We start from the raw sequence: 14,771 nt of genomic DNA, 5'->3' as shown, positions 1-14,771 counted from the left end.
TTTAACCTATATACCGACAGCGCCTACATTGCCTGTTCGGTCCCCTTGCTAGAAACAGTGCCTCACATAAAACCTACCACTAATGCTGCCCCATTATTTGCGGCATTACAAAGCCTTATCCATCGGTGCACCAAACCCTTTTTTGTTGGACATATTAGGGCTCATTCTGGACTCCCTGGACCTCTTGCCGAGGGAAACCGGTTAGTCGATGCCGCCACCCAGATGGTCGGGTCTATTCAGGTTCAAGATTATCCCTCTGATCTAATTTCCCAAGCCCAACAGGCCCACGAGCTCCACCATCTTAATGCCCACACCCTTAGGTTGCGGTTCAAAATTACCAGAGAACAGGCTAGACAGATAGTTCGTAATTTTAAGAGTTGTTTGACTTTTCTCCCCGAAGCCCACTTCGGGGTCAACCCTCGAGGACTGGTCCCAGGCGAATTGTGGCAAATGGACGTTACCCATGTTGCCTCTTTTGGAAAACAAAAATATGTCCATGTTACCATTGATACGTATAGTGGCTTTCTTCACGCCTCCCTTCAAACAGGAGAGGCCACTAAAAATGTCATCAACCATGTACTAACTTGCCTCTCCGTCATGGGACAGCCCAGAACTATCAAAACAGACAATGGACCTGGATATACCAGCGCCAATTTTAAACAATTTTGTGCCCAATTAAACATCAAACATATTACTGGCATTCCCTACAACCCGCAGGGACAGGGAATTGTCGAGCGAGCTCACCAAACGCTTAAAAATATGCTGCTGAAATTACAAGGTACAGGGGGAACACTCTTCCCCACATTGGGCAATAACAAAACCCTTCTGTGCCATGCACTTTTTGTCTTAAATTTCCTTACCCTAGACAAAAATCACAGATCAGCAGTGGATCACTTATGGCATACTACAACCTCTCAGACTTATGCTCAAGCCTTATGGAAAGATCCATTCACCTCCCGGTGGCAGGGTCCTGACCCTATTCTTATTTGGGGAAAGGGACATTGTTAACTCCTCTTCCTCTATCACTCATCAAACACCCTGGCCTACTTTGGAAGTGGACTTATGTATGCTGGCCTTGGGAGCCAGCGAGGCCTGGGGAACCCCCTCCTATTATATGCCCCAAGATAAGTCATTGGATCTTCGGCCTGAGGGTGTCCAAGCAGGATGTGATGGACAAGTGCCCAGGTACTTTTTGGGAGAAATACCCATTTATGTGTGTCCCGGGGGACACAGAGACCGCTCCCTTGGTCACAAATGCGGCTTCTCTAGTGACTTTTACTGTGCCGCTTGGGGATGTGAGACTACGGGAGATACCTATTGGAAACCTTCATCTTCTTGGGATTATATAACTGTTAAAAGGAAGGATCTCCCAGAGACAGTTGACCCCTCTGGCACGCGTGACTGTAGTAATTGGTGCAACCCCCTTGTGATTACCTTCACTGACAAAGGAAAGAAAGCCACATGGGAGAATCGAGGCCTAGAGTGGGGACTTAGGTTATATACAATTGGATATGATCCTGGCCTTACTTTTAAAATTAAACTACTCAAGACCATTCCCAATTCAAAACCGGTGGCCATTGGTCCAAATCAGGTCTTACAGAACCTGCGGTCTGATTCACGCCACCCAACAGCCACTGGTATACCCCATACCACCCTGTTTCAACCCACCGTACCTCCCGGTCCCTCACCTTCTGTTAATATTATCCTGACCATGGTTAATGAATCCTGGTCTGCCCTGTACGCTTTTCGTCCCGACCTTGCAGATGATTGTTGGTTATGTTGTCATGCTTCCCCACCCTTTTATGAGGGCGTTGCTATCCTTGACAATCTTACTGCTACTAATGACTCCTCCCTGGTTTGCTGGAACCCAGAGGCCAGGGAAGGCATGACCCTGGCCCAAGTCTCAGGCCTGGGGCTCTGCATCAGGGGACCCAGGATGCGTTTACCCTCCGTTATTTCTCCTCTGTGTAATCAGACCCTTGAGGTCAGTGGTGGCTCCACCTACCTGGTAGCCCCAAATGATACCTATTTGACATGTTCCACTGGCTTAACCCCGTTTATCGTGGTACAGCCTTTCCTACAACAATATGATTACTGTGTGCTTGTTCAGCTACTTCCTCGATTAACAGTTTATTCTACAGATGAATTTCTCAACTTCTGGACTCCTTTGGGTACACCATCCAGAGTCAAAGGCGAGCCCATTACAGCCGCAACCATCGCGGTTCTACTGGGGCTCGGGGCTGTCAGAGCCAGGACGGGCATTTCATCTTTAGCGATCTCCAATCAAAACTATCACCAGCTTAGTGCAGCCATAGATAAGGATATTGCTGAAATACAGGTTGCTATGGCAGCTTTAAAGGATTCGCTTTCCTCCCTTGCAGAAGTGGTACTGCAAAATAGGAGAGGGCTAGATTTGCTGTTTTTACAACAAGGGGGATTATGCGCAGCACTCAAAGAAGAATGCTGTTTCTATACCGATAAAACTGGGATCGTAGAAGATAGCATGAGGAAGGTCAGAGAAAGTCTAGAAAATCGCAAGCGGGAGCGAGATAGAGCTGAATCCTGGTATAAAAACTGGTTTTCTGCTTCCCCTCTTCTGACTACCCTCCTCCCTTCGTTGCTGGGACCTCTTATAGGGTTCTTGTTACTAATATCTTTTGGACCATGGGCTTTCAGAAAGATTACTGACTTTGTCAAATGCCAAATAGACTCTGCCATACAGGGACCCACCCATGTGGAAGTTCGTTACCACAGGCTCGAACCACCTGACCCCGAGGCAGAAGACTGTGCCGTCCTTGATAATGCGGCTAAAAGTGGCCTCGACTTCAACAAGCTGAGACCTAAGGGCTTCAGTCGATTGTTCACTTGAGAGGGTGCGAGGCTAAGCACTGCAGGGAACCATGCCAGACACCTCGGTAGGTTCCTGAGGGGCATGCCTGACTGCATACAGGCTGACGCGCATAAAGGATGTTACTATCTTTTTCCTGTCCTCCGCAAATGCGTCTGGGAGGTTGGGGACATGTGTGACCTGAAAAAATGGCCATGCAATGACCTCTTAATGCAACGCCCATCTTCAGGAGGGTCAGGCCTCTACTCCCCCCCCCCTCTCTCTCTCTCTGCTTCTATTTAATAAAGAAGGGGCAGATGTCTGGAGCCAGCCCAGGGTCATTCAAGGCTAAAAGAATCTACTGGTTGAGGCAAAATTCTGATGCCCCATTCCAAAGCTAAACTTCCTCATTTCAGCCTCTGCATAACCTCCTCCTTTCGACCTCTGCATAACCTCCTCCTTTCGACCTCTGCGGATGTTGTTTAGCAGACTTCCTCCTTTTACCCCCTGCAGATGTTGTTTAGCCGGGTTGGCTCGGGACTTTCCAAGAGATAGTTAGCTAAAATAAGATAGGAATTGTTTCAAGATGAACCACAAGATGTTCCCCTGCTGAGATCACCTGGAGGCATTCTCAGACCCCTCCCCTACTGCTTGGCTCCTGCTTCCACCCTATATAAGCTTTTGCTTTCGATTCAATAAACAGACCTTGATAGGAGTTCTACTTGGTCTCGCCTCCTTCTTTCTCGTCCCATTTTTTCAGGTATGGCTCCCCTCGCGACCCCGTAATTACTGGTCCTGCCGGACAGGACAAAAATTAAACACAAGGAATAACACATTCACAAGAGCTTTGAGTTCCACCTCGAGTCAAATATTCCCCAAGTCATGGGCTTTTGACCAGGATTACAGTACCTGCCAATATTTTGCTGTTGAACAGGCCTCATGTATAATTGGAAAACTGTGGTTTTCTACAATAAATACAATTCCAATATTGCACCACTGAGAGAATTTTGTCAGAGGGTTAATATAACACTGTCTAGGTTCCAATGATAAATAATACAACATAATTCATTTCTCCCCCAAAGCACATCATTACTCATCCTAATATGACATCATAGGCAGTGTATATATGTTCTTCAATCATTCCTAGTTTCTATCACTATCTACTCCTCATCCTTCCTACAATTTGCATTATTCCTCTTAAATTTTTAATAGTAGATCTTTTCCCACTACATATTCATGTTTCCCGTGTACAACTATTTCCATTAAATGAATGATCTTAGGAAATTAAACAATGGTAGATTTTTTTATAATTGTTCTTCCTCCACTCATAACTTTGGGTAATTAGTCAACAGAGATCACATTTGTCCTTACACTCTGCTAATTTAACAATTTTACCCAATAATTTCCTTGCTTATTTTGTTTACTTTTATATACTTTTTCTCTCTTAAGACACTGACTCCAAGTGGACAGATTCTTGTTTCCAGATTATCATTTTAACTTCAGATTAAATATGAAAAATGAAAAGATTGAAATCTAATAGCTGTGTATGAGAATTATAGCCATTCCATGTTAGGGATGAATCTTGTCTTCTCTAGAAGAGGAACAAGTACTCTTAATTTCTAGGCAGTGCATAGTATTTCTACTTTTATATCCAAATGAAAAGTAATTGATCATGATATTTGTTTATTTTCTAATCCATATTTTCCTAAACATGAATTTCATTTAACTGAATTGTGATATTTGAATTGAGTGAAAGAAAGGAAATCTTAATTAAAAATTATGTAGAGAGTTATACAATCAATACTTATTACACAATATGTGTACATGTGTATTTTACTAATTTTTATTCAACTATAAAGAATAATTTTGGTCATTTGTACTCACATGAATTTATATGTGGATTTTAGGGGTACAGATATGTACAGATGATAGATGGTGTATTTTTTGGATGATGTAAAGAAACAGATGGTAAAATATAGATTAACATAGTAAAATTGCCATCTTAATAAATTAAATCTACAGATAAAATAAAATTCCAATAAAAATTCCAACACAATTTTAAAGATTTAGAAGGAATGATGCTCAAATTCATATTGAAAAACCTAAGATAGCTAATACAATCCTGTAAAATAAAAAAAATCTGGAGGTATTTCTATGCCTAAATTAAAGCTGTACTACAGCACAATAGTAATAAAAAAAACACACAGTATAGGCAGAAAAAGAGAAAGTTTGATCAATGGAATAAAAAAAAACCTCAGAGGTAAATCCAAACATGTATGGACACTTAATTCATGTATCACCCTGAAGAGAATTCAAGTCCAAGTGTAACAAAGACCATAAAATAAAACCTGATGTTCCCAATCTGGTAGAAGAGGAAGGGAAAATAGCTTTGAAAACATTTGTACAGGAGACAACTTCCTGATTAGAACACCAAAACTCATTTTGTTGGACCCTGGAGTCCAATTTGGGAAGGGGGTCGTCGCGAGAGACCACTCAAGTCACACAGGCTGAGGGTATAGGTAAAATTTATTACTGACACATCAGAAGTCCCAATTGTCGATGTGTCAGGGTCCCTCAGCACTTGGGAGGTGAAGGACCCCGAGTAGCTGTTACAGGCTAGTTTTAAATGCTAAAACCACAAGGCAGGTGGGGTTGCTTATCACTGGAATTCATATGAAGATTAGGACATCTGGCCTGAGGGGACCTCTTGTGAGGACATCTGATATCTTCAAATTTGCATATAACTATTCTGGGAATTAGGGTGGATGGATCTCTTGAGGTTAGGAGTTTTGAGAACTGGGAGAAGTTCTCGGGCCACTGTGCAAGCAAAGTTGGACAAGCAAATAAGCATCTTATATTTTATAATTTTACAGTTTCTCAAGGTATTAACAGTAACAATTGATAAATGATACCTAATGACACTGAAACGCTTCTCTAAGGGAAAGGAGACCATCATATGGGGAAAATGGCACCCTTAAGAATGAGAACACTTCCTTACTAACCTTATGCATGAAAGAGGACTAATATCCAAACTATATAAATAATTCAAGTAAGAAAATGTCAACAAACCATATACCTAAATTAAAACTCAGATACAGGATTGTGCAGATTTCTCAACAGAGGAATCTCTAATGGCCATGAAACATTTAAAGAAATGTTCACCCTCCTTAGTCATCAAGTAAATGCAAATCAAAATTACTCAGAGATTGTATCTTACAACCATAAAAATAGCTAATATAAAAAACCCATGTAACAGTATATGCTGGAGAGGATGTGGAGCAACAGGACCCTCCTCCGTTGCTTGTCAGACTGTAAACTTGTGGAGACTCATGCCAAATTCTGCCATGTGAAAAATCCTGTACTTAGGCTCTATGCTGTGACCATTGAGTTCCTGACCTTTGCCTCACCACGAGGTCTTGTGTTCTAGGCTATCCTTGGACTATTTAACTTTGAAAGAAGTAGATAAGTCTTAACTTGTAACCACCCAGAGGATCTAGGAAGTTCTTACAAGGAAGTACTCAGAGAACTAGGAAGTTCTACAGGGAGCAATTTAGGCTATTGTATTCTTGCCTGGGGGCTAGGTAGAGCGACAAAAGAATAGATCCTATTGAACTTGCCCTATATATGTTCCTGCTAGTCAGCAATAAAGTGAATCTTGATCAGAAATTTTCTGGCTTGATTCCTTATTTCTCACGTCTCTGTATCTTACATTCAATCCCCACTCCCTCTTTCAAGTGAACCCTGATTTGATTTTTCCCACAGGCTGGGACCTGACATAAACTTATACAACCACTGTGGAAGTCAAGCTGGAAGTTTCTCAGAAAACTAGGAATACATTTACCCCAAGACACATCTATAGCACCCCATGGTATATTCTCAAATGGTGCTACACCAAAACACAAGGACACTTGTTTTACTATGTTGAAAGCTTTCTTCCTAATAGCTAGAGAATGCAAACAAACCAGATGTCCCTCAACCAAAGATTAGATAATGAAAAGGGGTCCTGTAACATGGAGTATTATTCAGCTATTAAAAATAAGGACATCATGCAATTTGCAGGAAAATAGATAAAAGAAGAAAACATCATCCTGAGTATAGTAGCCAAGATTCAGAAAGACAAATGTGATATGTACTCATGCTACAACCCAGAGACCCAAAGAAGCTAAGGAACAAGGAAGGCCCAAGGGAGGCTGCATGAATCTCACTTCGGTGGAAATAAGGTAGACACTGGAAGTAAAAGGTGGTAGGAAGCTGTGAGAAAGAGTATGTAGGGGAGGGGAACAAGGGTGGGAATCAGATGCAGTGAAGGGGTGAAAAATGGGAGAGAGAATAGAAATTTGTGAGGGACATCTCTGGGGTGGGGGAGGCTACCAAGCTTTTATGGGCTTGTCCCTATCTGAGACTCCTAATGTCTGGAGATAAGGGGCCTGAAGTGTCCTTTTTATCAAGCTGGGACTACCAGTGGGGGAAATGGAAAACCAACCCACCCATGAAACCTTCCACTCAAATTTTACCCAGCCCAGAAGTGTAGGGATAAAGATGGAGCAGAGATTGGGGTCAAATCCAACCAATGTTGGTCATAACTTGAGACATATCTCATGGGAGAGAGCCAACCCCTGACAGTATTAATGATACTCTGCTATTCTTGCATAATTACGTTTAGTATAACTGTCTTCTGAGATGTGTCATCCAGCAGATAATGGAAAAAGATGCAAAGACCCAGAGCCAAACAGTAGGCAGATTCAGTTGATCTTATGGAAGAATGGGAGAAGGGATTGAGGAAGTTGGAGCGGTTAAGGATACCACAAGAAGACATAGAGTGACCAAGGGGCTCACAGAGACTGAACCACCAACCAAACTGCATGAATGATCTGGATGTAGACACCAGCATATATGTAGCAGATGTACAGAAGGGTCTTCAGCTGGGTCTGCTAGCATTGGGAGGAGGAGATGTGTCTGACTCTGTGGTCTGTCTTTGCATCCTGTCTCTTAGTTGGTATCCCTTGACTGGCCTCAGTTGAAGAAGACACAAATATTTCCTCTGGTGATGTGATGTGTTGTGGAGGGATGTGTACCTAGGGAGGCCTCCAATTTTCAGAGATGGGGAGGGAGTAATAGAGGAGTATTGTGGATAATTTAAAATAGGGCTTAATAAATGTATATTATTAAACTATAGCTATTATGGTTGTATTTTATAACCAGCTATCAATCAATAAATCCACAGACATATGCTATATTTTAAAATACCCTTGGTACACCTGGGTCAGGGAAGATAATAATCCCCTAAAATACCTCCCATTTCTCCTTACCAAAAATCTCATGAGATTAGCTTCTAATAATTTCTATCAAGGTTCTTCCCATTTATAATCATAAATACTTGCTAATGTTCTTCATCGGATCCAAAACCTCCATCCACACCAGCCATGTGCTTCTTCTCCACCTCACCTATGGCAGAAGCCTTCTTCCTATCCTCTCTCTTCTACTTCCCAATATCTTCTTCAGGTCTCTCACTGCTTCCATTCGCAAGATTCTCTCTGTCTCAAAAGGCTGTGAACATTAGCAAAGTCTATTCAATTTGCCCTGTCTGGGAGATTTGGCTTTTTATTCGTCAAACACGGATAAGATTTTAGGCAAGGTAACACACTTTTGGGAGATGTTTGAGCCTTCTCATTTGGGAAGCAACCAGACTAACCACCAAGAGAAGAGTGGGTTGTGAATGTGAGAGTGGGAAGGGAGAAGGAAGAGGCCTGTGATCTGGTTGTAAAGTGATTAAATAAATTGATTAATGAAAAAACTCTAAAACTAACAGTAAAGACTGATAAAAATAGTCATATGTCCCCATATGCCTAAATTTGTGTGTAAGCAAATATAATTATACTATTCTATATACATTTGCGTAGTATAATACTCTAGATTCAGCTTATCCTTTTGAACACAGTTTAAACAATGCAATAGCACTTCTGTAAACAACAGAGAAAATTAGTGTACTAGTACATTTCTGAAAAAGCCAGAGGAAACCAGTGTAAAATAAAAATATGAGGTATGTTTTGTTTAAGATTTTAGAGAATTAGCCGGGTGTGGTGGTGCACGCCTTTAATCCCAGCACTCGGGAGGCAGAGGCAGGCAGATCGCTGTGAGTTCGAGGCCAGCCTAGACTACAAAGCCAATCTAGGTCAGCCAAGGCTACACAGAGAGACTTTGTCTCAAAAGACCAAAAAATAAAAATAAAAATAAAAGATTTTCGAGAATTAAGGACTTGCTGCAAAAAAAGTTGGCTCCAATCCCTAGGTGTTGCATTAATGGTACAGGTACTGCTGAATGAGGAATCCTGCCCATCTCACAGTGATTTGAGAACAATAAGAAGGCAAAGTACATGTCATAAGAAAATGCATATTTTCACACCCAAAACTTTAAGTATGGCCTAAACCATTATATGTAACAGTTTTGAAAGAAATTCTCAAACTTAAAACCAACATATGTACATGTAATTGATGGGTGTCTACAATTTACAAACAAAATTGAGTTATTTATAATCACCGTCTATAGTGATGATTTGTAATATTTCATGTAAATATTTCAGAAATGATAATATAAAAGAAGTATTGAATCTGAATTTTAGGCAATTCGTTATCTTACATAATCAAAAAAGGTAAAATGATATGGGCATGTAATGCCTTTATACATTTGAAGAATTCCTCATCATTTCCATTCATATTTTGCATTGCATCTTTTGTTAATTATTATTTGTTTACATCACATCTGGAAATCATATGTCCCCATTTCTCCATGTCCTTTCCTCTCATCTCATCTCCTGTACCTTACTAACCATCCTCTCCTTCTTCTCAGAAAAGGGGAGGCCTCACATGGATATCACCAACCTTGACATGGCAAGTCCCACAATAATAGGCTCATCTTCTCATAAGGTTAGACAAGGTATTTGAGTTAGGTGATAGGGATCCAAAGGCAGGCAATAAAATCTCCATTCTTTGCTTTTGAAGGCAAGAGGTTATTCGGACTCAAATTTATGGGAGTGTAATCACACAATTGAACTCTAATTACCTGTTGATATTGCTTGTTTAAGATGAACTTTCTTATTGGTCTATGATATCATGAATCTTTTGGTTCTAAACAGATTCTCTGAATGGATCTACCATGTGCTGTGGGTGAAATAAAATAGCCTCAAAATTAGTGTAGGTAGACTTCCTGATCTTTGTAATCTTTCTTTAGAAATGTTTCTGTGCATAAGTAATATTTAGTAAACCATCTTGCAACAGTGATTTCAAGTCTATGACAGGCTACAAATGATCCCATCTATAAAACAAAAATAATCTATGAAAATAATAATATTAACCCATACCTGATTGAAATTCAAACCTTGTATTTCAGAGAAAACAAAATTATAATAGAAATAGTACAATTCATAGTTTCCATTTTCTTCATATTTTCCAAATCTGGAGGTTTTTATCTGATTTAACAGTGAGATGTTATTCTACATTATCATTGGTCTTGACTGAGTGGATTATAATTATCTGCAGAGTGTTGGAGCAGAGTGATAGGAAGCAGGTTTGCCCACGGATCCTATTTTGTAACTGAGAGTCATGACATAGATCTGAACATCAGTGAAAACCATCATGATTTAGTCATCTATTTGTAGAGAATAACAAGAAATTGTTAGCATATCTGACTACATCCCATTTTAAATATAAATCCGAGTGCATGTCTAGAGAATAACTTTAATTAAAATAAAAGTTAGGAAAGTTGTACTGTTGTTATATGATAAAAATCATGAATATTTATTTTGCATCTAGTCCAGGAAATTAATACATCTTTGTATTTACTAATATGATTTTAGTGATATTAAATAGTACATGTAGAAATATATGCACACAGCAGGAACAGAGGCATTGAAGATGTGGTTGTCACAGTTCTTTCTCCATTCCATTATAAAAGACATGAAGATAAGTCAACATTGTTGACCTTATTTTGATGTATCTGTATGTAACTTCACCACTTTTATCATATCAATATTCACACAGTATGATTTGCATGTATAATAGAGTAATGTCACATCATATTCCAATACTGACCTCTTAATGTATGCCTTCAAAAGCACCAGACTAACAGGATGAGGAATGATCAACGCTGATGATTCATGATCTTGCAAAGAGATGAATTGCTTAAATGTGTCATCTGTACAGACTCTCTCCAAGTAGTGCACTGCTCTGCGTCTGCAGAGGCAGAAAGAGAATCAAGAAGATGAGAGCAACTCTGTTAGCTGCTGCAGACTGTTGCATTTATGCTTCTTGGAAGCCCTGAGATGGACCATCCATATGCTGGCCCAGGAATGGGTGTTAGTGTTATGGATTGTGGTCATTTCTATTCCTGTTTAATTAATAAGAAAATATGAGTGTCTGAGAATATGAATTCACCTTACTCATTACTTTTCATAAACTTCTGTTTTTACATGCTTATAATGCTTCAATTGTATTTTAATAAGGAAATTATAATATACATTTTCTATGATATTTTCAATTTTTTTCTCATTAGTATAATTTAGCTCATTTTTATGACTTACATGGAATAGCTGTCTAGAAAATAGTTCATTGTCATGAAAGAATTCAGATATAACTTTTAATAACTACAGACAGAAGTGAGAAAAGACTGTACTCTTCTGTTTTCAACACTATAAATTCTTGGGTCTAATTTATTATATATTATGGTTTTGGGAGTTATTTCACACAAGGTGACTTCTATCTTTGAAGCAAGTGCCAATAATTTGCTGAAATGTTCTAGTGTGCAGATACAGAATATATGTCGATTCAAAGCTTATCATCCATTTAAAACTCCCAAGAAAATTTAAAAGGAGAATTAATGATGAAATGGAAACAAAAAACATGTAGTACTGAGCACTTGCACTGCTGAAAAAAAAGGCTATTTTTTTCAACCTAAAATAGCCACAATTGAAAGAGTAAATTAAATGTACTTTCTAAAAATTATCTCTTCACTGAGCTTTCTGCTTATTAAAAACCCCAGGTAGCTGCCTTCCACAAGATTTCACATGTGAAATTATCTTAGCCATTGAGGACCAGAGTAAGTTCTCTCAACTTGTCACAGTGGAATTACTTGGGATTGAGAATTGTACAAGAATCGCAATTCAATGCACCGAATCATATGTCTCGTTGGACCAGCACCATCAGACTTCTCACTGACAATACTTAGAGAAATATTAATGTTTCATTCATATAACATGGGAAGCATATTACACCACTGAATGGGACTTCATGAAAACAAGATTTTTTTACATAGGAAGAAAATAATGGGACCCTGGGCAGTTTTCCTCATGTTCCTACTTTTCATATGAAAACTTCTGGTCCCCTACTTCTTCACACTCATATTTATCATGAGAACAACTGATACTGGAATACTGTGTTTTTAGTATATACTAGGTCAAAATTTCACTACTTCATAAAGCTTTACACAGCTATATCATAGTCACTAGTCCTAAAATCCCCATAGATTTCAAAGCCAGAAGGAATCCTGACCTTGTGCTACTATAATCAGAATTGCCTAATTCAAGCCCTGAAAATAAAACCACAGAAAACACACTGTGTACACCAGCAAGACAATTTTGTGTCAGTGTAGTGTTTCACCTGGAAAGGTTAGTTCTTCTTAAACAAGGTATACATCTGGTCCTGTGTTGTGCCAAGCACAAAAGTTAGCTGCCTAGCATAAGTCTACAGAGTTGTAATTCACTACCTTTGTGTATTTTAACCATAGGATGTTCTAAATCCTTCAGAGGGTGCAATGGTCTTCTGGTTGAAGTCTGTATAGGATTTCATTTTCATGGACCTGGGATACAGCTCTTTTCCAATAGGCACCATATTAATGCTCACAGACTGTACATATATAAAGATGAATAGAACTACATTTTTAGCCAGAAGTGAGGCCATGTCCACAGAATGTAAACAGAGGTAGTTCATCAGTCCTGTCACTATGCGGTTGTAAAATCCTAACCTGGAAATTGTTGAAAGAACTTCTGCTGAAATCTCTACCTTACGCTCAAGAGCAACCCACAATTCAATCAGTCTTCCTTCCTGATACTGGAGCTATTGATTCCATATAATATAAAAGACAGATAAATGAAGTAGGGCAGCTCCAGAATACAGTAGGACACCTGCTTCATCAACAAAGGCCTACTCTAAGCAAGGGGTAAAACTTTGTTGAAAATTGGTACCCAGTTGAAAATCCATCCTGTTTAGGAAACATCTGAGGAATGGATTTCTCAAACTAATGTTAAACTTCACAGGGGCAAAGAAGTCCCCCATGAAACAAACAGTTTATCTATAGACTCTAGCTTGTTTCATCAACTACCATATTGTGGGTGGTAGTTCCATATACAGGCTTCCTTCTGAGTCAAGGTTTAGGGCTTTGCAAATCAACATTTCATCACCTATGACTATGTTTTATGAGCAATTTTTATCTGTACTTGCTTTGAACAAATATCTCATATGAATTTAGGTCATTTGAGTTTGAATTTTCTTACAGAATACGTACAATTTGTACACACATATCAATATTAGGTCATCAGTCTGAATCAAAATTTTATATTGATATGTTTGAAGTTAAATGTAAACCTATCAAGATTTCTTTAATTGGATCACAAATGTGTAATTTAAAGTAAATGCAACTTGTTAATTATTAATTTTGATGATTTAACCATTAATAATCCATTCATAATATACTCAACATATTTAAATGACCTATACCACAATATCTCAGTAGTTCTTCGTATACACATTAATATAGAATTATAGAGGTAATTTTTGGTTTACATTTTGTCAACAGAATCCCTAGAGTAATCATCCATTGTGTCCCAATTACATAGGATCACACTCAGCATTGTTAAGAGGCAGGAATATTATGTATAACTAGGGATGAGGCATATTTGCCTCATCTTGGTAGCTACAGATTCTTTAGGGGAGCAATATTTTAGATCAAACTCCTATAAAGGAGAATGTGATGATGGATAATATTTCACATACTCTATTAACATAAACAAATGGACCAAAGAAAGATTTGTCCTCTTACAGCCTTAATCCCATCTTCCCACAATGGATCCAAATGGCAATGACTTTTCCTACAAAACGCACACGCTCAGGTCTTACTATACTCAATGTTTCCACTGCTCCCCAGATATTCTCTTCCTAATGCTTTTCAACAGGGATCAATTTTGTCTTTTTCTAACATGTTTTTCTTGGCATTATGAACTGTGTAATTAATGATATTAACAACAATATCCCAGCATGTAATGAATATTAATTCCAGTAATGCAGAATTAATAGAACACAGGTGTAATATATTTATTAATAATCATGACAAATAAGGGATTAGCTTCAGATTTAAAAGTATATATAGTGTATAATCCATAAAAAGCACAAAGACAACCAATAAAATAATTTTCATATATCTTACACTCACCAGTACTCTACCATATTAAACTATACAGAACATTATGCAACAGGCTTGTCTTAGCATAGATATTAGTAATATTATCCTGGCATAAATCCTTACATTTTAAAATATGATTTCTTTATTCAGTTTCACATGAATTCTATTGCACTACTAATTAATGGCATCAGATTAAAATAGTATGAAACATTTTTCTTATTTAATTTTCCAAATAATGATATGATAAAAATGTAAGGTGTATTTCTGGGTAAATCTTTCAACTCCTACAAATATTAGGATTCCTGCTATGGGTTCTCTGATAATGACTAAGATTTCACCATTGTTTAAATACTTACAAGAATTTTTCTCATTGAAAAACCATGGCTATCAACTGAACTCTGGGATAGTAATTACCTGTCAAGGTAGACTCTTATAGGAAATTTCTATGTGCTCTAAAGTTTTAGCTTGTACTAAAGTATTTGCCACATTTGTCATA

At 38.5% G+C, this 14,771-nt stretch overlaps 1 protein-coding gene across 1 annotated transcript in view; it reads left to right on the top strand.

The window, feature by feature from the left end:
• Positions 1–14,771, top strand: part of LOC311591782 (uncharacterized protein) — a 165,286-nt gene that overhangs the window by 47,930 nt on the left and 102,585 nt on the right. The gene's annotated exons all lie outside the window — the stretch shown is intronic.

This window comes from Acomys minous (assembly GCF_964271855.1).
Source record: "Acomys minous genome assembly, contig: scaffold_52, whole genome shotgun sequence".
Classification (NCBI taxonomy): domain Eukaryota; kingdom Metazoa; phylum Chordata; class Mammalia; order Rodentia; family Muridae; genus Acomys; species Acomys minous.
Note: the sequence above shows the minus strand (reverse complement) of the source record. Positions and strands in the feature narration are given on the sequence as shown.